The sequence below is a fragment of the Coregonus lavaretus genome (assembly GCF_964263955.1).
Source record: "Coregonus lavaretus genome assembly, chromosome: 34".
Lineage (NCBI taxonomy): Eukaryota > Metazoa > Chordata > Actinopteri > Salmoniformes > Salmonidae > Coregonus > Coregonus lavaretus.
The window spans coordinates 35,493,317-35,515,696 of NC_140021.1; the positions used below are offsets into that span (position 1 = coordinate 35,493,317).

The window sequence follows — 22,380 nt, forward strand, 5'->3', positions numbered from 1 at the left end:
CCCCAGATCGAGGGAGATTATCAGTGGTCTTGTATGTCTTCCATTTCCTAATAATTGCTCCCACAGTTGATTTCTTCAAACCAAGCTGCTTACCTATTGCTGATTCAGTCTTCCCAGCCTGGTGCAGGTCTACAATTTTGTTTCTGGTGTCCTTTGACAGCTCTTTGGTCTTGGCCATAGTGGAGTTTGGAGTGTGACTGTTTGAGGTTGTGGACAGGTGTCTTTTATACTGATAACAAGTTCAAACAGGTGCCATTAATACAGGTAACGAGTGGAGGACAGATGAGCCTTTTAAAGAAGAACTTACAGGTCTGTGAGAGCCAGAACTCTTGCTTGTTTGTAGGTGACCAAATACTTATTTTCCACCATAATATGCAAATAAATTCATTAAAAATCCTACAATGTGATTTTCTGGATATTTTTTTCTCAATTTGTCTGTCATAGTTGACGTGTACCTATGATGAAAATTACAGGCCTCTCTCATCTTTTTAAGTGGAAGAACTTGCACAATTGGTGGCTGACTAAATACTATTTTTCCCCACTGTACTGTATGTGCAGTAAAGCCATGCTGTAAACAGCTGATGCACTTCAAATTTCAATAATCAAACAAAATGCCTTTATGACTGACAGAAATGCTAGGGACTCATAAAGTTCAATAGGAACCATCAAAGGCTTTGTGGCAGTGTGCAGATTTCCATACAGATTTCCATCAGGAGGTAGAGCTTGATTACAATTGATACAGGAGCAATAGGTGAGTCATCTATCTATCTACAGTGAGCTCCAAATGTATTGTGACAGTGACCATTTTTTAGTTGTTTTGGCTCTACTCCAGCACTTTGGATTTGAAATGATACAATGACTGAGGTTAAAGTGCAGACTGTCAGCTTTAATTTGAGGGTATTTTAATTCATATCGGTTGAACCATTTAGAAATTACAGCACTTTTTGTACATAGTCACACCATTTTAGGGGACCAAAAGTATTGGGACAAATTCACTTTTATGTGTATTAAAGTAGTAAAAAGTTAAGTATTTGGTCCCCTATTCATAGCACGCAATGACTACATCAAGCTTGTGACTTTACACATTTGTTGGATGCATTTGCTGTTTGTTTCAGATTATTTTGTGCCCAATACAAATGAATTGTAAATAATGTATTGTGTCATTTTGGAGTCACTTATATTGTAAATAAGAATATAATATGTTTCTAAACACTTCTACATGAATTCAGGCTGCAACACAACAAAATGTGGAATAAGTAAAGGGGTATGAATACTTTCTAAAGGCACTATATCTATCTATCATGTCTCTCTCTCTTTCTCTGAGTTGCTTTCTCATTCTTCCAGCTAAATCTCAACTGACTAAATGTCCACCTTAGAATCCAGGTTCTCTTTTGTGAGTTAATCATCTCTCCAATTTATGCATTTTTGGCACTTCAATCAAATTCAAGGAATACCTTTTCATTAAATTAGTTGCAATTAGTAATTAGCAATAGGATTTCTTTCAAAATGCAGCTTTAAGAGTGGGAGTTTTAGGCCTGTATGAAGGTACTGAAGGGCTCAGACGCAGTTTAGAATTAAAGTCACTGAATCCTTAGATGAAGCAGTGTTCTCAGATTAGCAAGTCTGTGTGTGTGTGTTGCAATATTATTCTCCTCCTTGCAGTGTGGTCATAGTCCTATTAACAAGTGAAACTCTGTCCCAGTGTTACAGTAGAGAAGCAGAAGCAGAGTCTGTGGTAGAGAAAATGTCTACATTCCCAGTTCCTGTCTAGGCTGTGCTGTAATCATACTGTTAATGACATTTTCGCACCAACTCTGAAGCCAATGCCTGTGAGTTTATAGTGTTTGTGATATAAAGTATTAACATGAACTACCATCCAAAGAATTCGTAACACATCCATAAACACTAAATAAACATGACATAACAGCTACAGGTACATTGAACATTTTTATTTATTTATTTGTATTTATTTTGTGGTGTATATCACCTTGTTTTTGTGAAATGACTACACGTGGGTGGGTGTATACGAGTTCATGTACATGTCAGGAAAGTGTACATGTGTGTACTCTAAATATGTGTGTGTTGTGCTTACAACCCACCTGCTACTCTCTGTCCCTCACCAATCGCCCCTCCACTCTTTGTTTACACTCGCGCCTCTCCACCTAGGCTGTCAAGTCAAGTATCCTCTGTGGCGGGCCCATATTAGTCACTCGGAGCTCTGGCGCAGTCTCTAGCACCACCACAAACAACATATTCCAGCTCTCAATCGCTCTCACTCCTGTGCTTACAGCCCCCACAACATTTGACACAATGAAGGCTCACCTGCATTAGTACCAGATCAATCTGGTTGGTGTCTGTCCATATTTAGGGACAAACAACAATATTTATGCAGTGGCTTTAGTTACACAACTCCCACCTCGGCGCACACATATGTAGGTCCCTAAACCATTCTGCTGTCTTATTTAACCACGTGGGCCCTATGTTTCTATGTTGCTGTGAAAATACTGCAATGTGGATTTGGTTGAATTGAGCCCCTATATCTTGACCTAGTATTACAACAATGCCCATCTCGGTCCACAGTAACCAGGTTTCCATCCAAAAGTGTTTTCTAATGATCAACTAGCCTTTTTAAAATGATAAACTTAGCAAACACAACGTGCCATTGGAACACAGGACTAATGGTTGCTGATAATGGGCCTCTGTACGCCTATGTAGATATTCCATAATAAATCAGCCGTTTCCAGCTACAATAGCCATTTACATCATTAACAATGTCTACACTGTATTTCTGATCAATTTGATGTTATTTTAATGGGCAAAAAAAAGTGATTTTCTTTCGAAAACAAGGACATTTCTAAGTGACCCCAAACTTTTGAACGGTAGTGTATATATATACTTTGTAAGTCCATATGTGATGGGAATGTGTATTGTGCTTTTTTCCCCCCGAACCCCTCCGATATACAAACACACACACATATACACAAACACACATTAGGTTGGAGAGGCTGGAGCAGTGTTGGGTGGATCAATTCCCTGTATAATAATAACTTAATAAATACAAATAGTTTTACTTTCCTTCTGAGTCCTCAATAAGTATATTTAAAGTAGCATATAATGTAGTCAAACACAATTGCAGAATGCTTTTGGGTACTAGTAGCAGGTAGACCCCCTTCACAGGTAGATGCTTCTATTGAAAAAAAATATGACACTTGACTGCTGTGATTTTGTAAACAAAGATAATGCATAAATATAGGCAAAACCGTTTTAATTACATTTAAACCTAAATGACGACTGGGGCTGGGGAGGTAGGGGCCTGGGGTCAATTTTGGAATTAATGTATGGTGTTTGGTACAGTACTCACTTCTTGAGGACGAGGTAGAGGCTCCGAGGCATACACAGGTACACTTGTTTTGGATAGCACGGAGGATCCTTTTGGCCACATAGTCAGGTTCCAGAATGGGCATGAGAGTGGGCCATCTGCAGGAAGCACCCAAAACAAAAACAAACATTTCTCTCACTGATCAACAGTTCAAAGGAATGGGCTGGCACACTCTAGTGTGAATCTACATCTAAAAACGCACTGCACACTTCCCTTTTTAATTTCACTTCATGGATCAAATCCTTAAAATGTTATGCCACCATGAACATTGGACTCAGTAATCAGTTTCTGCCTTCATTCTGTTCCTTTAAAGATATAAAACCCATAAACTTTGGAAAACAAATATCTGTTTGGAGAACAAGGGCTGTTACTTTCGCAAAGGAACCCATCAATTGTGTTTAGTTTCAAGTTTTAATGTCACGTGCACAAGTATAGTGAAATGCCTTTCTTGCAAGCTCCAAACCCAACAATGTAGTAATCAATTTCAATGTAGCACTAAAAATAACATAAAGTAGAACAAAAATAAGAAAGTAAGAAGCTATATACAGGGTTAGTTCCAGTACCATATTTACAATGTGCAGGGATACTGGAGTGATGGAGGTAGATATGTATAGGGGTAAGGGGACTAGGCATCAGGATATATGATAAACAGAGTAGCAGCAGCGTAAACGATGATTATATGTGAGTGAGTGTGTGTGTAGAGTAAGTATAAATGTGTGTGCATCAGTGGCGGTCGGTTTCGTTTAAGATGAGGGAGGATGATTATATTTTTAATGAGCATGGCCTTATTTCTATTACAGCATGTTGGATGACAATCATTCATATTCCGTTCACCCAGCTCAATGTAACATCGAAAGGTTTAGACTACTTACTACATGAAACTCTACAACCTAGACTATGAATGAAAGTTTATAACGTAGGTGAACAGGTAGAGAGAAATTTGAGTAATCAAGATGACAGATATTGACACATTCAATACCGCCTTGCACAATCTTGCCTGCATCTAGCTGATATAGGGTCTAGTCTTTAGTCCAACAGTTGTAAACGAGAGTTTCTATTGGACAAATTCAGGTATGTTTATCCACGTTTCGTTCCGTTTGCTTCCATTTAAGAAACCTGGTCTAGATAATATTTCTATTGTTGCTCCAAACATAATGACAAAGTACAATTTCACCGTCAAGCAAAGTGAAGCAGAGCATACATTTCTATTGTCTAGCTGCTACATATAGCACAGTGCAACATTGTACACATTTCCACAATGTCTCCTACCGTGGCAACACTTCCTCTGCCATACAAAGCTTAAGGTAGTAGAACGTGTGTGTGTGTTGCAGTACGGTGAACCCACTTGGTGTTAGCGCCGTCAAACATCCCTGTGTTGATGAAGAAAGGGACACACGATGGTGGTCTTCACTCCGTCTGTCTTTGTCGCTCGCAGCTCCAGCGCCACAGACTCAGCGAGGCCCACAGCTGCAAATTTACTGGCACAGTAATCTGAGCACAGACAGAGAGTACAGGAATGGGAATGGATTACTCTGAGTGTTCACAGCAGAGAATCAATGAATTGCCTGCCCCAAACGGACATCATACAAATACAAATTGGTCACACTTTACATTACATTCCTCTTGCATCTCTGACCACGTGACCATGGTTACTGGTTATCATTGCCGGGAGAAACGCTTTGTAAGTCTGGGGAAAAACAGATGATCATGGTTGAGCATTACTTTGCTGTCAATATGCATATCTTCATCACAGTGGAAGTAGAAATACCCCATGGGCACTATGATATTAGATTATTTTGTTATTTTGAACATATCCTTTGTCTCCTTGTCCCAGTATTTGTTTTAAGTCTTCTGTGTTTATCTTTACACCTACAGGATATTGATATAAGCATGTTGTGTTACGCTAAGAGTTATTTCCATGGACACATCCTATGTCAACTGCTGCTCTTTTACTCTGAGACTTGTCGTGGGAAAAGCCAAACTGTTGATGATAAAGTATGACACATTCCAACTCACCCATAAGTGAGCATTGGAGTTCACCTCCATAGACTTCTCAATCAGGCTGTCGGGAGCATCCATGATCTTCCTCCCCGTCACAATGCCTGCATTGTTTATAAGGATTGTCAAATCGCCCACTTCCCTTTTTCACCTGTCAATCAACACATAATATAGCATGTTGTATGGATGTAAGAGGCTAAGAACAGAAATGGAACCGAGCCTAAATCTACAAGGTACACAGATTGGTCACATGCTGGTCATGATGACCACTAATCTCTGCAGGCCCTCTGGCAGAGTATGACTGTGATTTCCCATATCTAACCAATACCCATGCACTGGATCCCAGAAATGTGAATATTGTGGGATCTGAGCTGTAGTCATGAAGTGGACTTGAACAAAGGGCGATATAAGAGGAACTCATTCGGGGTCTCGACTTACTGTTGAGAGTTAGAATAGTGGAATACACAAGGTGCAAGTTCGACATTTGGTTGTGCATCAGCAATTTGTATTTTGTGATGTCAGTCACTGACAGTCACTCAATTAGTCATGTCAGCTAACAATTTTTTAATTGGTAAATTAGTCTAGCCAGCTATCTAAACTTGTAGTAATCATGGCCGAGTACCGACCGGTCACGCAGGGCACGTGCCCAGGGTCCCTGACCTCCAGGGAGCCTTTTGTTAGTCACTCAGATATCATTAACATAGCAAAGTCATGGCAAGATGTGTAGAATTTAAGGAAATTTGCTTTAAATTGTGCCAACCAAATCTCGCTTAGGGCCCCCAAAAGGCTAGAGGCTTGCCTGAACAGAGCATATACAGTGCATTCGGAAAGGATTCAGACCCCTTGGCTTTTTCCGCATTTTATTATGTTACAACCTTATTCGAAAATTTAATTACATAGATTTTTCCCCACATCAATCTACACACAATACCCCATGATGACAAAACAAAAGCAAGTTTTTAGACATTTTTGCACATTTATTAAAAATAAAAAACTGATATCACATTTACATAAGTATTCAGACCGTTTACTCAGTACTTTGTTGAAGCACTTTGGCAGCGATTACAGCCTTGAATGTTCTTGGGTATGACGCTACAAGCTTGGCACACCTGTATTTGGTGAGTTTCTCCCATTCTTCTCTGCAGATCCTCTCAAAATCTGTCAGGTTGGATGGGGAGCGTCGCTGCACAGCTATTTTCAGGTCTCTCCGGAGATGTTAGATAGTTTTCAAGTCCGGGCTCTGACTGGGCCACTCAAGGACATTCAGATACTTGTCCCGAAGCCACTCCTGTGTTGTCTTGGCTGTGTGCTTAGGGTCGTTGTCCTGTTGGAAGGTGAACCTTCGCCCCAGTCTGAGGTCCTGAGCAATCAGGAGCAGGTTTTCATGAAGGATTTGCAAGAATTTCTAAAAACCTGTTTTTGCTTCATCATTCTGGGCTATTGTGTGTAGATTGATGAGGATTATTTTTTATTTAATCCATTTTAGAATAAGGCTGTAACATAACATTTCTCCCCAAAGCATGGAGGCCCTTTGAGTTATTGTACAGTAGAATATACATTGGGTTGATCATTCAGTTATGTAAATATGAATCTTCCCTCTCACATACATTTGGATGGTTTCAGGAAGAAGCTTTGCTATATACACTACATGGCCAAAAGTATGTGGACAACTGCTCGTCGAACATCTCATTCCAAAATCATGGGCATTAATATGAAGTTGGTCCCCCCTTTGCTGCTATAACAGCCTCTACTCTTCTGGGAAGGCTTTCCACTAGATGTTTGAACATTGCTGCGTGGACTAGCGTCCATTCAGCCACAAGAGCATTAGTGAGGTCGGGCACTGATGTTGAGCTTTTAGGCCTGGATCGCAGTCAGCGTTCCAATTCATCCCAAAGGTGTTCGATGGGGTTGAGGTCAGGGCTCTGTGCAGGCCAGTCAAGTTCTTCAACACCGATCTCGACAAACCATTTCTGTATGGACCTTGCTTTGTGCACAGGGGCATTGTCATGCTGAAACAGGAAAGGGCCTTCCCCAAACTGTTGCCACAAAGTTGGAAGCACAGAATCATCTAGAATGTCATTGTATGCTGTAGCGTTAAGATTTCCCTTCACTGTAACTAAGGGGCCTAGCCCGAACCATGAAAAACAGCCCGAGACCAACTTTACAGTTGGCACTATGCATTCGGGCTGGTAGCATTCTCCTGGCATCCGCCAAACGCAGATTTGTCTTCGGACTGCCAGATGGTGAAGCGTGATTCATCACTAGAGAACGCGTTTCCACTGCTCCATAGTCCAATGGCGGCGAGCTTTACACCACTCCAGCCGACGCTTGGCATTGCGCATGGTGATCTTAGGCTTGTGTACGGCTCCATTTCATGAAGCTCCCGATGACCAGTTATTTTGCTGATGTTGCTTCCAGAGGCAGTTTGGAACACGGTAATGAGTGTTGCAACCGAGGACAAGTAGCGATTTTAGCATGTACATCTTGGTGTGGCAACTCAACATTTTGGGGGGAGATCCATGCCAGCAAAGCCACTACACAACACAACACTAAACAATACATTAATTGCACTAAAACGGTGACAAACGGTGCCCACAAACTGTTAGGCCCTACATAAAGCTGTCCCAACAGCAGAGCTTTCTTTTCAGCACCGTGGAGTGAATCCTTACCACTGCTACACCTGGCTATCAGCGGAGCCTTGTCTGGCAGCGAAACAGTTCATTCAGCCTAATTTACTAGCTAATATGGCTGACTTGCTTAAACAAATGTGGTTTCTACTGGCAATTGAGATGAGCGGATAAGAGGCAATCCGTAATTTCGATTAAGACATTAATGAGCGAGCTAGGACGGACGTAGTCAATGTAACTATTTGTTCACTTTTAAAATGTACAGCGACAGAATTCAGAACATGGGCCGTTCTTACAGTATTCTCCCTCTACACCAAGTCAGAACTGTAGGATAAATAAAGGGGGCATATAAGCAGACAATGAAAGCTCTTACAATATTTGATGATTACATTTCTCTAAAACAGGCTATAGGCTATGTATAGGCTATGTGCACCACCAAGTCAGAACAGTAAACTAAGTTATGAGGGGGAAAGGGGCCAAATTATTAGGGTGAGGCACATGGGCTACTAACAGCTTACTACACAACATACCTTAGTATTACTTTCTTAGCTACTGTATACATATATTTTGCATATTACATAATTTATGCAGCAGCATACAAGATATTTTTGGACTCACCTTGTTGTGCTCACTTGAACAGGAAGGTGGCGCGGCGGTCCTTCTTGTGGACAAATTTTGTCATCAAACTTTGTCATCAAACTCTGGCATTCTCTGGAATTCTGAGTTGGATGACCGTTCAAAACGTATTTTCCCAGTCGGAGCACATTTTTTCCAGAGTTCCCAGTTTTCTTGAACTCAGTGAAGTCAGAGATTTCCCATTTCCGAGTTTCCAGTTGTTTTGAACACGGCAGAAGTTATGCTGGATTGACAGCATGGCCAATGTATTCAACCTATGTATTCAACCCAGACATGGACCACACACCCACTCCACTGAATAGCAGGCTAGTGATTGCTTTGGAATGCTTGCAGTTAGCCACTGATTCCTTCCAAACCACTCGTTGTTGAATTTGCTATTTCCAAGTTGTTGTGTCATGTTTATGTCCAGTGGCCGATGAACACCGATACGTTATATCTATAATTTCTCTTCATATGACAAGTATTGAAAAGGATTTGCAAGTCGATTGTCAATGTGATTCATGATGATGACTGCTTGTCTAGCTTGCTAGCTAAGATTTTGAAAGTATGATGTTGACATGATCTGTCCAATCAAAGCTATGGTAGATATAACGTGATTTTACGTCATTTTATCTGTAGCCAATGACCTTGAGCCTTCTTGGATGCGCACTTCTAATGTAACTCTATGGCAGCACCCAAGGGGCTTGACTTTTCGAGCTCTCCCCGTAGATTTTGTGGTGACGTAGTGTACCCATGAGTGACAGAACACTGAGCCAATCACGGCGCAACTAGAGAACATTACCAACCCCTACGCTCCATATTTTTTGCTGGCTGCCCCACCAGGTGGGGCTCAAAACAGATGGGGCTTTGGCCCACCTGCCCTGAGTGACAGGTCGCCACTGCCGAGGACAGACAATTTTTATGCACTATACACTGTTCTCTGAGCTTGTGTAGCCTACCACTTCGCGGCTGAGATGTTGTTGCTCCTAGACGTTTCCACTTCACAACGGCACTTAAAGTTGACCGGGGCAGCTCTAGCAGGGCAGAAATTCGATGAACTGACTTGTTGTAAAGGTGGCATCCTATGACGGTGCCACAATGAAAGTCACTGAGCTCTTCAGTACTGGCCATTCTACTGCCAATGTTTGTCTATGGAGATTGCATGGGTGTGTGCTCGATTTTATAGACCTTTCAGCAACGGGTGTGGCTGAAATAGCCGAATCCTCTAATTTGAAGGGGTGTACACATACTTTTGGCCATATAGTGTATTTGCATCTCAAATTACCATTATGAAGATCAGTGTATGCATGTTCTGAAAAATACTACAGACCTTCAAACTATTATCTGCAAAGTGGTAGAACATGATTGATAACATCCATACCATACAGCTATAAAACCTGTATAAACCTACCTGGTCAGCCACAGAGTACACCTCTGCCTTGTTGCTGCAGTCACAGATGTATGAGTAGACCCCGGTATCACCCTTTTCCTTCACCAGTCGAACAGTTTCCTTGTTGCCTTCCTGTCTAATGTCTCAAGGGCCATCAGCCTGCCGATGCCACTACCCGCCCCCGTGATGAGGACGGTTTCTCCCGCAGCGCTCTTCTTCCGCGAAGGGACGAACAGTTTTACAAGTGCCTCCAGGTTATAGTATATAGACAAGACCAGCACCTGTAGCGTCTCCGGAGTGAAGTTCATCTTGAAGATTAGTAGTAGAGGACCTATCAAATCGCATGGATTAAAGTTGGGTTAAAATGTAAATTCATGCGTTATGCATAGGCTATATCTGGTGGTATTGGTTCAAGGCGAAAAACACTGTCTTTCGTCTTTCAAAATCACATCATTGTAAGGCCTGTTATAAGGCTATGGGCTTCCATAGGCCTTATTCTGCATCAAAGGCAAACCTTTACAATTGATTGTTTTCTTCCCCATGTTGGTTGTTTCCCTTCCTATCTTCAATGTCCGAATCGTGGTTTAAACTAAGAAAACGAATAAGGATTCAAATTTAAATCATAGCACGTCAACAATATGCATCGTAATTCAGTTTAGCTTCAAATAAGACTACACAGCGTTTAACTTACCCCTTTCCTTACGGGACCAAGTATCAGAAACCGATATTGAGCATCAAAGTAACAAAAAAACTATTTAGGTTATCTTATTATTATAACAGTGTTTATCTAACATTTGCACATGGAGATCGTAGGGGCATACACCACTTTTAGCCTACCTATAGACAAAGTTCAATTCTATAATATAGGGCAGGCTATGGGCTTTAACGGTACACAGGATACAGAGGGCGTGGTCTCCTATTAACCATTTAAAGCCCGACATTCTCTGTGTGACGAGCTAATGGAAGTAGCTTATTTAGAAACGGCACGTTTAGTCCGTTTTCATTCAGTTTAACTTAAAGATCCACTTACCTTAATCTATAGGCTAAATATTGGTTCCCTTTTATGAAACGCACTGTCTGTGTTCTGCGTGTGGAACAGTGAAAGCATCAGCACAGCAACTACCGTTTAACTTTTACCTAGTAAGAGGCATTTTTGGGAGATGTCGATTTTACTACAAGCGACACATTGGTGAGATAAACTGTGATGGTGCCCTGGATGTAGGACAAATAATGATTCATGCATTAGGTAATTGGTTTATAGCTACCGTCAAAGTAACCACTGTTCAGTCCACTTCAAATCTGTGGTCCACTCTAGTAACATTGTAGCAAACATTGGAGTCCATGTCCACACACCTCTCACACACAATGCACGCACACACTTTACCATTCAAATTACTTTGATAATAGGCCCAAATCAATCACAGCTCATGAATAATATTATGTAATGTAGACTTCATATGCTACCAGCTTATTATTTATTTTTTAATCTTAAATTTACAGAATAACTGAATTATTAATGAACAGTTTACATGACTAATTCACTGCCCAGCCAATTAGGATCTATTTGTATTCTCAGACCCAAGACAATGATGCTGGGTTAAAAACAACCCAATTCGGGTAAATATTGGACAGAACACACATTTGGTTATTTTGACCCAGCCAGTTGGGTCACTCAGTTGGGCTGTTGGGTTATGAATGCTGGGTTATTGAGCTATCGACCGGGTTGATCAGAAGATTGGAGGCATGGCTTATTAGGGTTGTGGCGTTCAGATAGTTCTTTTTGGCCACCCGTGAGAGTAAATGTCATTCTGGTTAATCTGTTCTGTTGTATTGTTATCTGTATGTTGAGCACTGTCACGTTTGTGACGCTTACCCCAGAGTATGAGTTCCTCAAGTGCCTATGCATGTCCAGATTATTATAATATTTAAATAATAATGTTATACATTTTATATTAGCATATATATTGTGCAAAAAATATTGAAGGAAAACTGAAATTTGCAGTGTACAAACATAATATGATGAACAGGAATGACATTTACTCTCACGGGTGGCCAAAAATAACACGATTACCCAAACATGGGTTAATTATCCATCAGTTGCATTTTTATTCCCTTTAATACTGGGTTAGTCTTTTTTTAATGCAATCCATAGGTTATTTTCAGGAGACGTGGCCTATTGGGGGAGTGACTTTCAGCTAGTTCTTTTTGCCCACCTGTGAGAGTAAATTTTATTCCTGTTCATGTTAACTTTGTACACTGCAAAAAAATAACAAATCTTCAATATTTTTGCACATGATATATTTTGATATAAAGGTAACAACATTATTATTTAAATATTATAGCATAGTGGTAACTATCCAAACATTCGGATATATGTGCACTCTTGTGTAAGCCTCATTAAAGCCACAAAAGTGTCTTTGCTCAACCTTAACATGTGATGACCATACAACAGAACAGAGTAACCGGAATTACATTTATTCTCACAGGTGGCCAAAAAGAACTATCTGAAAGCCACATCCCTACTAAGCCACGACTCCTGTCTTCAAAGAAAACAACCCAACTAAGTGACCCAACTGGCTGTGTCAAAATAACCCAACGTGTGTTCTGTCCACTAGTTACTCAGCGCTGGATTGTTCTTTATTATTTTCTGTGTATTTCAATATGCTTTATTAGTGTGTAGTTTGAGGTTATTTTGTGAGATCAGCTATTGATTAATTGTGAGCCAAACTTGCCTCTTTGTGCTTTGCTGTTGTGTTCCCAAGCGCTAGATGTTTAGGCTTCTCAGCTAGGGAGTAGTGGGGCACCCCGGTAACACTTTACATGAAGGTGTTTACAAGTTTATAAACTGTTAACTTATAGTGCATAGTTAAGAAATGTGTAAAAAATTATAATAATACTGCTTTTAAAATAGGAAATTATTGTTTCAAGTTTTCAGGTTTAATTTATTACACTCATATAGCAGTCAATACAAACTGAAATCCATGAGCATGCAGCATATTAATGGATTAGAGCAACAAAATAAAAGAAATACGAGTAAAAAAAGGCCAATCAATCAACCAATCAATGCGGTCTTAAAGCGAATCATTAAACAATTAGTAGAAATATGTGATTGGTGACCTCATGTACCATTCAGTTCTAGACTTTGGTACAATCAGTTTGTTTTGGCTGCAGGTGTTCCTGCCTGTCACTGTGATTTGGTCAGGGGGTAGCCAGTCTCTGAATTGAGATTACAAGAGGCTGACAGCAGAGTTGTGTCCATATTTCATGAAGCTGGGACAGGGACAGGGTCTGAAGTGCCCTTAGTATAACTGGAGTATCCTCCTAGGTTGGTGTGGCATGCTCTCTTCTGAATACGCTCCAGGTCATCAGACTGGGCCTGGGTCAGTGAGCTGTGCCAAGCAGGAGCGGCATACTCCAGCGTGTGGCATATGTAGCCGGTGTAAATGCTCACCAGGTCCTCCTGTGGCACATGGAACCTTTTAAGGCGAAGAAGGAGAAAACGTTTTCTGTTGCTCTTGGTTATCATAGTAGCAACCTGCTTTCCCCATTGTTAGTCCTTCTGTGCCATTACCCGTAAAATCTTCACACTATCACACACTTTGAGATCCTGGCCCTCGATCCAGAGAGGGCATGGGACAGGTGGATTTATTTTGAAGGTCACTGATAGGACCTTGCACTTGGCAGGGTTCAGTGACGTAGATGAGTGTGGGTTTACTCTCTTACATACTGTACAACTCTTGGAGGACAATGGAAGTTGAATGGAGGGAAAGGCTTCTCAATAAAGATGCATTTGCCTTTCAGCTTTCATTGTTACAATTTTGACAAATGTGGAAGAAGCCATCTGCTTTGCCATCAATGTTGACACAAAGTATTCATCTCCATTAGGGCTTTGTTTTTCGTGGATACATTTTTGTTGTTGATGTGGTTTGGCTCTGAGATGTTTCAGTGCTGTATGCTGAACAAACTGTCATTACAGCACTTTTGATGGACAGGCTTGGTGAACGCGGCATTCTCCCCAATGAGTGCACTCAATCTTAAGAGAGATCTGCTGTTGGATCTGACAATTAATCTTGATGGTTGTACAGTCGTCTCAAATAATACTGTGAAGGACCTCGGCATTACTCTGGACCCTGATCACTCTTTTGACGAACATATCAAAAATAGTTTGAGGACAGTTTTTTTGCATCTTCGTAACATTGCAAAAATCAGAAACCTTTTGTCCAAAAATGATGCAGAAAAGCTAATCCATGCTTTTGTCACTTTTAGATTAGACTACTGCAATGCTCTACTCCCAGGCTACCCGGATAAAGCACTAAATAAACTTCAGTTAGTGCTAAACATGGCTGCTAGAATCCTGACTAGAACCAAAAAATTTGATCATATTACTCCAGTGCTAGCCGCTCTACATTGGCTTCCTGTTAAGGCTAGGGCTGATTTCAAGGTTTTACTGCTAACCTACAAAGCATTACATGGGCTTGCTCCTACCTATCTCTCTGATTTGGTCCTGCCGTACATACCTACACGTACGCTACGGTCACAAGACGCAGGCCTCCTTATTGTCCCTAGAATTTCTAAGCAAAAAGCTGGAGGCAGGGCTTTCTCCTATAGAGCTTCATTTTTATGGAATGGTCTGCCTATCCATGTGAGAGACGCAGACTCGGTCTCGACCTTTTAAGTCATTACTGAAGACTCATCTCTTCAGTAGGTCCTATGATTGAGTGTAGTCTGGCCCAGGGGTGCGAAGGTGAACGGCAAGGCACTGGAGCGATGAACCAACCTTGCTGTCTCTGCCTGGCCGGCTCCCCTCTCTCCACTGGGATTCTCTGCAACTGACCCTACTACGGGGGCTGAGTCACTGGCTTACTAGTGCTCTTCCATGCCGTCCCTAGGAGGGGTGCGTCACTTGAGTGGGTTGAGTCACATACGTGATCTTCCTGTCCGCCCCCTCGGGCTTGTGCGGTGGAGGAGATCTTCGTGGGCTATACTCAGCCTTGTAAGTTGTTGGTCTATTGATATCCCTCTAGTGGTGTGGGGGTTCATCAGATGAACTCGAGGATACATTTTTGTATGTCTCTGCGTGAGGTTGGAGGTAGTATCACGAGCCATTAGCAATTGTGCTAACACTAGTTAGCAACTTCCTTCAAACTGCACGCAGAGACATAAAAATGGTATCCATGACATCATTGGACTCTGGGTAAGTAGAAAAAGGGCTTAATTGCCAGAAGCTTGCGCTATCCCAACCCTTTAGAGAAATAATAATAGATATATGCAGTGCAAAAAATTTATTGTGTAGCATACTTAAATGATTGCATACACTTAAGTGGATGATTGTGGCGAGAAAGAGAAAAATAGGATGCCGATTCAGAGTGATAAGACAGATTTATTAATGACAAACATTTTGCAGTTAGCGCAATTTATTATTCTATGTACAGATAAGCAGGTGGTTACAAGGATTTAAATAAAATGAAATAAATAGATGCATCTAGAAAATGGACAGCCGTTAACTACAGTAAAGCAAGATGTGTGAAACAGTATTCCAGTCTAGCAAATATCTTATTCTGACTGTAGGGTATTTCTTCGGTTCGATGCGTCCAAGAAACCTTTATTTTGGGCACATCTAGGTTTCTCAGTCTCTACAATAATAACGGTCCCCATATCAGGAGATTAGTGCTTTACCAATTCCTAGAATCACTGAGTGTGTGTGTGTGTGTTTCTATGTGAGAAAATAACGAGTCTCAAATAGCCGACTGCACTCAGAGAAGTGCTTAGGAAAGTCTATTAGAGGTGGAGAGTGAATATTACAGTATATCACACCACTAAAATCACCATGTAGGCTTTAGCATGTTTACTAGCGCCAATCAGGTACAGAAACCTGTAAGAATGCAGGCAAGACAAGAAAACAGAGCATGACTGAGCACTGGTAGGTATTTAGGAAAGTCAGTATAGCAGGAATCATCCGTATCTCTTCTCCACCACGTCAGGAACGTCTTCCAACTCAACGCGCTCCTTCTCCTCCTCCTCATCCTCTTCCTCCCTCCATGCTTGCTTGTTGAGGAAGCCTCCGTAGCGTTTCTGCTCCTCCCTCCACTCTGGCCTTCCCACCCTCCTCATGAAGCCACCGTAGCGCTTCTGCAGCTGTTGGATACCATTCTCCAAGTCAGAGCTTTGTCTTGCGCTCCTCAGCAGGTTTCCGTAGCGCTTCGCCCTGCTGTCTCCCTGCTGTGGTCGACAGGACCGTACAGTTCGGCCATTTTCTTAATGAAGCCCCCGTACTTCTTTACTAGTTGATGTGGGTCATTGTTGTCCAGCTTGGAGCTTTCTGTGGTAGCCTTGTCTCCCTCTGTTGGACTGTCAGCATTTCTAGCCTGCAGACTTCCTCACACAGCTCCCAGGACTTTTTGGGTCTGAGAGCTCCTTGACGCTCTAACGTACATGTCTGGGGGAGAGATCGAGATCAGAACATCAAATGAAATTAATCAATAAATCATAAGGGAATAAAATTAGCAGTTATGAAACTCTTTGCTTTATATTTAAACTTGATCACGTACAGTGCTTTCGGAAAGTATTCAGAGCCCTTGACTTTTTCAAAATGTTGTTACGTTACAGCCTTATTCTAAAATTGATTAAATAGCTTTTTTTTTTAAACAGGTTTGTTGAAAATGTATTAAAAAATTAAAAAACGCAAATAAAACATTTACATAAGTACTCAGACCCTTTACTCAGTACTTTGTTGAAGCACCTTTGGCAGCGATTACAGCCTTGAGTCTTCTTGGGTATGACGCTACAAGCTTGGCACACCTGTATTTGGGGAGTTTCTCCTATTCTTCTCTGCAGATCCTCTCAAGCTCTGTCAGGTTGGATGGGAAGCATTGCTGCACAGCTATTTGCAGGTCTCTCCAGAGATGTTAGTTCGGGTTCAAATCCGGGCTCTGGCTGGGCCACTCCTGCGTTGTCTTGGCTGTGTGCTTAGGCTCATTGTCCTGTTGGAAGGGGAACCTTTGCCCCAGTCTGAGGTCCTGAGCGCTCTGGAGCAGGTTTTCATGTACTTTGCTCCGTTAATCTTTCCCTCGATCCTGACTAGTCTCCCGGTCCCTGCTGCTGAAAAACATCCCCAAAGCATGATGCTGCCACCACAATGCTTCACCGTAGGGATGGTGCCAGGTTTCCTCCAGACGTGACGCTTTGCCTTCAGGCCAAAGAGTTCAATCTTGGTTTCATCAGACCAGAGAATCTTGTTTCTCATGGTCTGAGAGTCCTTCAGGTGCCTTTTGGCAAACTCCAAGCGGGCTGACATGTGCTTTCTACTGAGGAATGACTTCCATCTGACCACTCTACCATAAAGGCCTGCTTGGTGGAGTGCTGCATAGATGGTTGTCCTTCTGGAAGGTTCTCCAATCTCCACATATGAACTCTGGAGCTCTGTCGGAGTGACCATCGGGTTATTGGTCACCTCCCTGGGCAGTGTTGTGGTTGTCTTGGTCTTGGTTGATCAAAACTTTTTACGTTTAATAATGACGGAGGCCACTGTGTTCTTGCGGACCTTCAATGCTGCAGAAATGTTTTGGTACCCTTCCCCAGATCTGTGCCTCGACACAATCCTGTTTCGGAGCTCTACGGACAATTCCTTTGACCTCATGGCTTGGTTTGTGCTCTGACATGCACTGTCAACTGTGGGACCTTATATAGACAGTTGTGTGCCTTTCCAAATCATGTCCAATCAATTGAATTTACGACAGGTTGACTCCAATGAAGTTGTAGAAACATCAACGATTATCAATGGAAACAGGATACACCTGAGCTCAATTTTAAGTCTCATAGCAAAGGGTCTGAACACTTATGTAAATAAGGTATTTCTGTTTTTTACTCTTCATACATTTGCGAAAATGTAAAAAAAACTGTTTTCGCTTTGTCATTATGGGGTATTGTGTGTAGATTTATGAAGATTTTTTTCATTCAATCCATTTTAGAATAAGGCTGTAACGTAACAAAATGTGGAAAAAGGGAAGGGGTCTAATTACTTTCCGAATGCACTGTATATGATGATAAACAATGTTATTCCTCAATCCAATATTTCATCAACTGTCCACCCTTGAAATCTATTTGTCTCTTTGTGGTTCTCCTTTCCAATAACCCATACATCTCATTATTATTGAAAAACACAGTGCTCAGGTTTACGGTAGAGCTACAGTACGCTTGATGGAGAGAGACCCCATGACCACAGCCTATCAGACGTGAAGTGCTCTCCGTTGTGTGAGAAATGTCACTCTAAATTCCCCAGCACAGTGCCCTTGGTCGTGGGAGTTGGGAGGCTGGGGGCTTCACACAAACACCACAGTGCATTGAGTGTTCCACCATTCACAGAGTACATTTAGCAAGAGCGAATCAATCCTGAGCATCCAAACAGCTCTAATGGTATGTGACATTTCTTCAGTCTCTCTCTGACATCAACCCCCTCCCTTGCCTCAGGCAAAGCTGTAGGATGTAATTGGGGAGAGTATACCTCATATGCTTTCAAATCAAATCAAATCAAATTGAACCAGTGTAGACTTTACAGTGAAATGCTTACTTACAAGCCCTTAACCAACAATGCATTTTTTAGAAAAATAAGTTAAGTAAAAAATAGATAACTAAAAATTAATAAAAAATTATTAAAGAGCTGCAGTAAAATAACAGTGGCGAGGCTATATACAGGAGGTACCGGTACAGAGTCAATGGCGGGGGGGGGGGATCAATGCAAATAGTCTGGGTAGCCATTTGATTAGCTGTTCAGGAGTCCTATGGCTTGGGGGTAGAAACTGTTAAGAGGCCTTTTGGACCTAGACTTGGAGCTCTGGTACCGCTTGCCATGCGGTAGCAGAGAGAACAGTCTATGACTAGGGTGTCTGGAGTCTTTGACAATTTTTAGGGCCTGGTATAGAAGTCCTGGATGGCAGGAAGCTTGGCCCCAGTGATGTACTGGGCCGTACGCACTACCCTCTGTAGTGCCTTGCTGTCGGAGGCCGAACAGTTGCCATACCAGGCAGTGATGTAACCTTTTTGAGGATCTGAGGACCCATGCTAAATCTTTTCAGTCTCCTGAGGGGGAATAGGCTTTGTCGTGCCCTCTTCACGACTGCCATGGTGTGTTTGGACCATGATATTTTTTTGGTGATGTGGACACCAAGGAACTTGAAGCTCTCAACCTGCTCCACTACAGCCCCGTCGATGAGAATGGAGGCGTGCGTGATCCTCTTTCTCCTGTAGTCCACAATCATCTCCTTTGTCTTGATCACGTTGAGGGAGAGGTTGTTATCCTGGCACCACATGGCCAGGTCTCTGACCTCCTCTCTATAGGCTGTCTCATCGTTGTCGGTGATCAGGCCTACCACTGTTGTGTCGTCGTCAAACTTAATGATGGTGTTGGAGTTGTGCCTGGCCATGCAGTCATGGTTGAACAGGGAGTACATGAGGGGACTAAGCACGCACCCCTGAGGGCCCCCGTGTTGAGGATCAGTGTGGCAGATGTGTTGTTACCTACCCTTACCACCTGTGGGTGTCCCGTCAGGAAGTCCAGGATCCAGTTGCAGAGGGTGGTGTTTAGTCCCAGGGTCCTTAGCTTAGTGATGAACTTTGAGGGCACTATGGTGTTGAACACTGAGCTGTAGTCAATGAATAGCATTCTCACGTAGGTGTTCCTTTTGTCCAGGTGGGAAAGGGCAGTGTGGAGTGCAATAGATTGCATCATCTGTGGATCTGTTGGGGCGGTATGCAAATTGGAGTGGGTCTAGAGGTTTCTGGGATAATGGTGTTGATGTGAGCCATGACCAGCCTTTCAAAGCACTTCATGGCTACAGATGTGAGTGCTACGGGTCGGTAGTCATTTAGGCAGGTTATCTTAGTGTTCTTGGGCACAGGGACTATGGTGGTCTGCTTGAAACACGTTGGTATTACAGACTCAGTGAGGGACAGGTTGAAAATGTCAGTGAAGACACTTTGGTCAGCGCATGCTCGGAGTACACGTCCTGGGAATCCGCCCTGCGGCCTTGTGAATGTTGACCTGTTTAAAGGTCTTACTCACATCGGCTACGGAGAGCGTGATCACACAGTCGTCCAGAACAGCTGATGCTCTCATGCATGCTTCAGTGTTGCTTGCCTCGACGCGAGCATAGAGGTAATTTAGCTTGTCTGGTAGGCTCGTGTCACTGGGCAGCTCGCGGCTGTGCTTCCCTTTTGTAGTCTGTAATAGTTTGCAAGCCCTGGCACATCCGACAAGCGTCGGAGCCGGTGTAGTATGATTGAATCTTAGTCCTGTATTGAAGCTTTGTCTGTTTGATGGTTCGTCGGAGGGCATACCGGGATTTCTTATAAGCGTCCGGGTTAGAGTCCCGCTCTACCCTTTAGCTCAGTGCGGCTGTTGCCTGTAATCCATGGCTTCTGGTTGGGGTATGTACGTACAGTCACTGTGGGGATGACGTCATCGATGCACATATTGATGAAGCCAGTGACTGGTGTGGTGTACTCCTCAATGCCATCGGAAGAATCCCGGAACATATTCCAGTCTGTGCTAGCAAAACTGTCCTGTAGCTTAGCATCTGCGTCATCTGACCACTTCTTTATTGACCAAGTCACTGGTGATTCCTGCTTTAATTCTACTTTGGAGAATTTAAAACAACATTATTACATAATGCAGATTATAAACCGGGTCATTCGATCCCTGAATGCTAATTGGTTGAAAGCCGTGGTATATCAGACAGTATACCACTGGTATGACACAAGATGATGCGTTTAGTGTTCTAATTTGGTATTTGGTATTTTATTAGTATCCCCATTAGCTCTTCCTGGGGTCCACACAAAACATGAAACATTACATAATACAGAACATTAATAGCCAAGAATAGCTCAAGGACAGAACTACATAAAAAATTTTAAGTGGCACACGTAGCCTACATATCAATACATACACACAAACTATCTAGGTCAAATAGGTGAGAGGCGTTGCGCCGTGAGGTGTTGCTTTATCTGTTTTTTGAAACCAGGTTTGCTGTTTATTTGAGCAATATGAGATGGAACGGAGTTCCATGCAATAATGTCTCTATATAATACTGTACGCTTTCTTGAATTTGTTCTGGATTTGGGGACTGTGAAAAGACCCTGGTGGCATGTCTGGTGGGGTAAGTGTATGTGTCAGAGTTGTGTGTAAGTTGACTATGCAAACAATTTGGGATTTTCAACACATTAATGTTTCTTATAAAAAGAAGTCTCTCCTCAAATCTTAGCCAAGAGAGACTGGCATGCATAGTATTTATATCAGCCCCCTGATTACAATGAAGAGCAAGATGTGCCACTCTGTTTTGGGCCAGCTGCAGCTTAACTAGGTCTTTCCTTGCAGCACTGGACCACACAACTGGACAATAATCAAGATTAGACAAAACTAGAGCCTGCAGAACTTGCTTTTTGGAGTGTGGTGTCAAAAAAGCAGAGCATCTCTTTATTACGGACAGACCTCTCCCCATCTTTACAACCATTGAATCTATATGTTTTGACCATAATTACATTGGTAACCAGTTTATAATAGCAATAAGGCACCTCGGGGGGTTGTGGTATATGGCCAAAATACCACTGCTAAGGGTTGTATCCAGGCACTCCGCGTTGAGTCTTGCGTAAGAACAGCCCATAGCCGTTCTATCATAAAGTCATGCCCCTTCTAAGCCATGCTTCCACTCCAGGTTGCTTCATTGAACCAAACGGTTCCTCCAAGAACACCTCAACTTACCGAAGGTGCACATATGAACCATGAACTCCAGGCGTTCCTTGAGGATCTCCAGGGTTCCTCGACTCACCACTAATTCTAAGAGTGTAGGTAGGCCTATAGCAAACTCTTTGAGATCTGAGCGGCTCTATGAAAAAAGTTCAGAGAAACCCATGTGCAGATAGCCAAGTAAAGAGCGAACATTAAGTAATCCCCTTTTAATACAAACTTTATGTTATGAAAAAATATTATGTTGTACTTACGCTAGAGATTATATCTGTCTGTTGAAGTTGTAGGTGATGTATACAATATGTCTGCCCCGCAGTCTGCACTCACCGTCAACACAAGGCACATGGTCACAGCCAGCGTCCAGCAGGAACGCACAGATACCGCCATGGGCTGTGAAACATGAGAAAGACAGTGAGCAAAATGATCAATGCTGTTCAAATAGTATCAGGCTTGTGCATGTACAATAAAAATGAAACCATTCATTATTAATCTATTGAATGATGCTTATAGTGCATGTGCATCAGCCAAGTCACAGGAGAGTAAAAAAAATTAAATGTAGTCTAGTTTTGTTAGACAGCCTACAGTATCTAACTAATTAGACAGACAAAATTATACACATTAATGTAAGTATGAG

The 22,380-nt window shown here is 42.2% G+C and overlaps 2 pseudogenes across 2 annotated transcripts; both read right to left on the reverse strand.

Annotated features, from left to right (window-relative positions):
* Positions 1–3,357: 3,357 nt before the first annotated feature.
* Positions 3,358–10,317, reverse strand: LOC311108929 (epidermal retinol dehydrogenase 2-like; annotated as a pseudogene). The gene is made up of 5 exons: positions 10,031–10,317; positions 5,396–5,528; positions 4,996–5,066; positions 4,725–4,911; positions 3,358–3,477 (listed from the first exon to the last, which is right to left on the reverse strand). The product of its transcript is annotated as an epidermal retinol dehydrogenase 2-like (transcript).
* A 5,644-nt stretch (positions 10,318–15,961) lies between these two features.
* LOC311109090 (proenkephalin-A-like) lies at positions 15,962–22,133 on the reverse strand (annotated as a pseudogene). The gene is made up of 2 exons: positions 22,001–22,133; positions 15,962–16,445 (listed from the first exon to the last, which is right to left on the reverse strand). The product of its transcript is annotated as a proenkephalin-A-like (transcript).
* Positions 22,134–22,380: the final 247 nt, after the last annotated feature.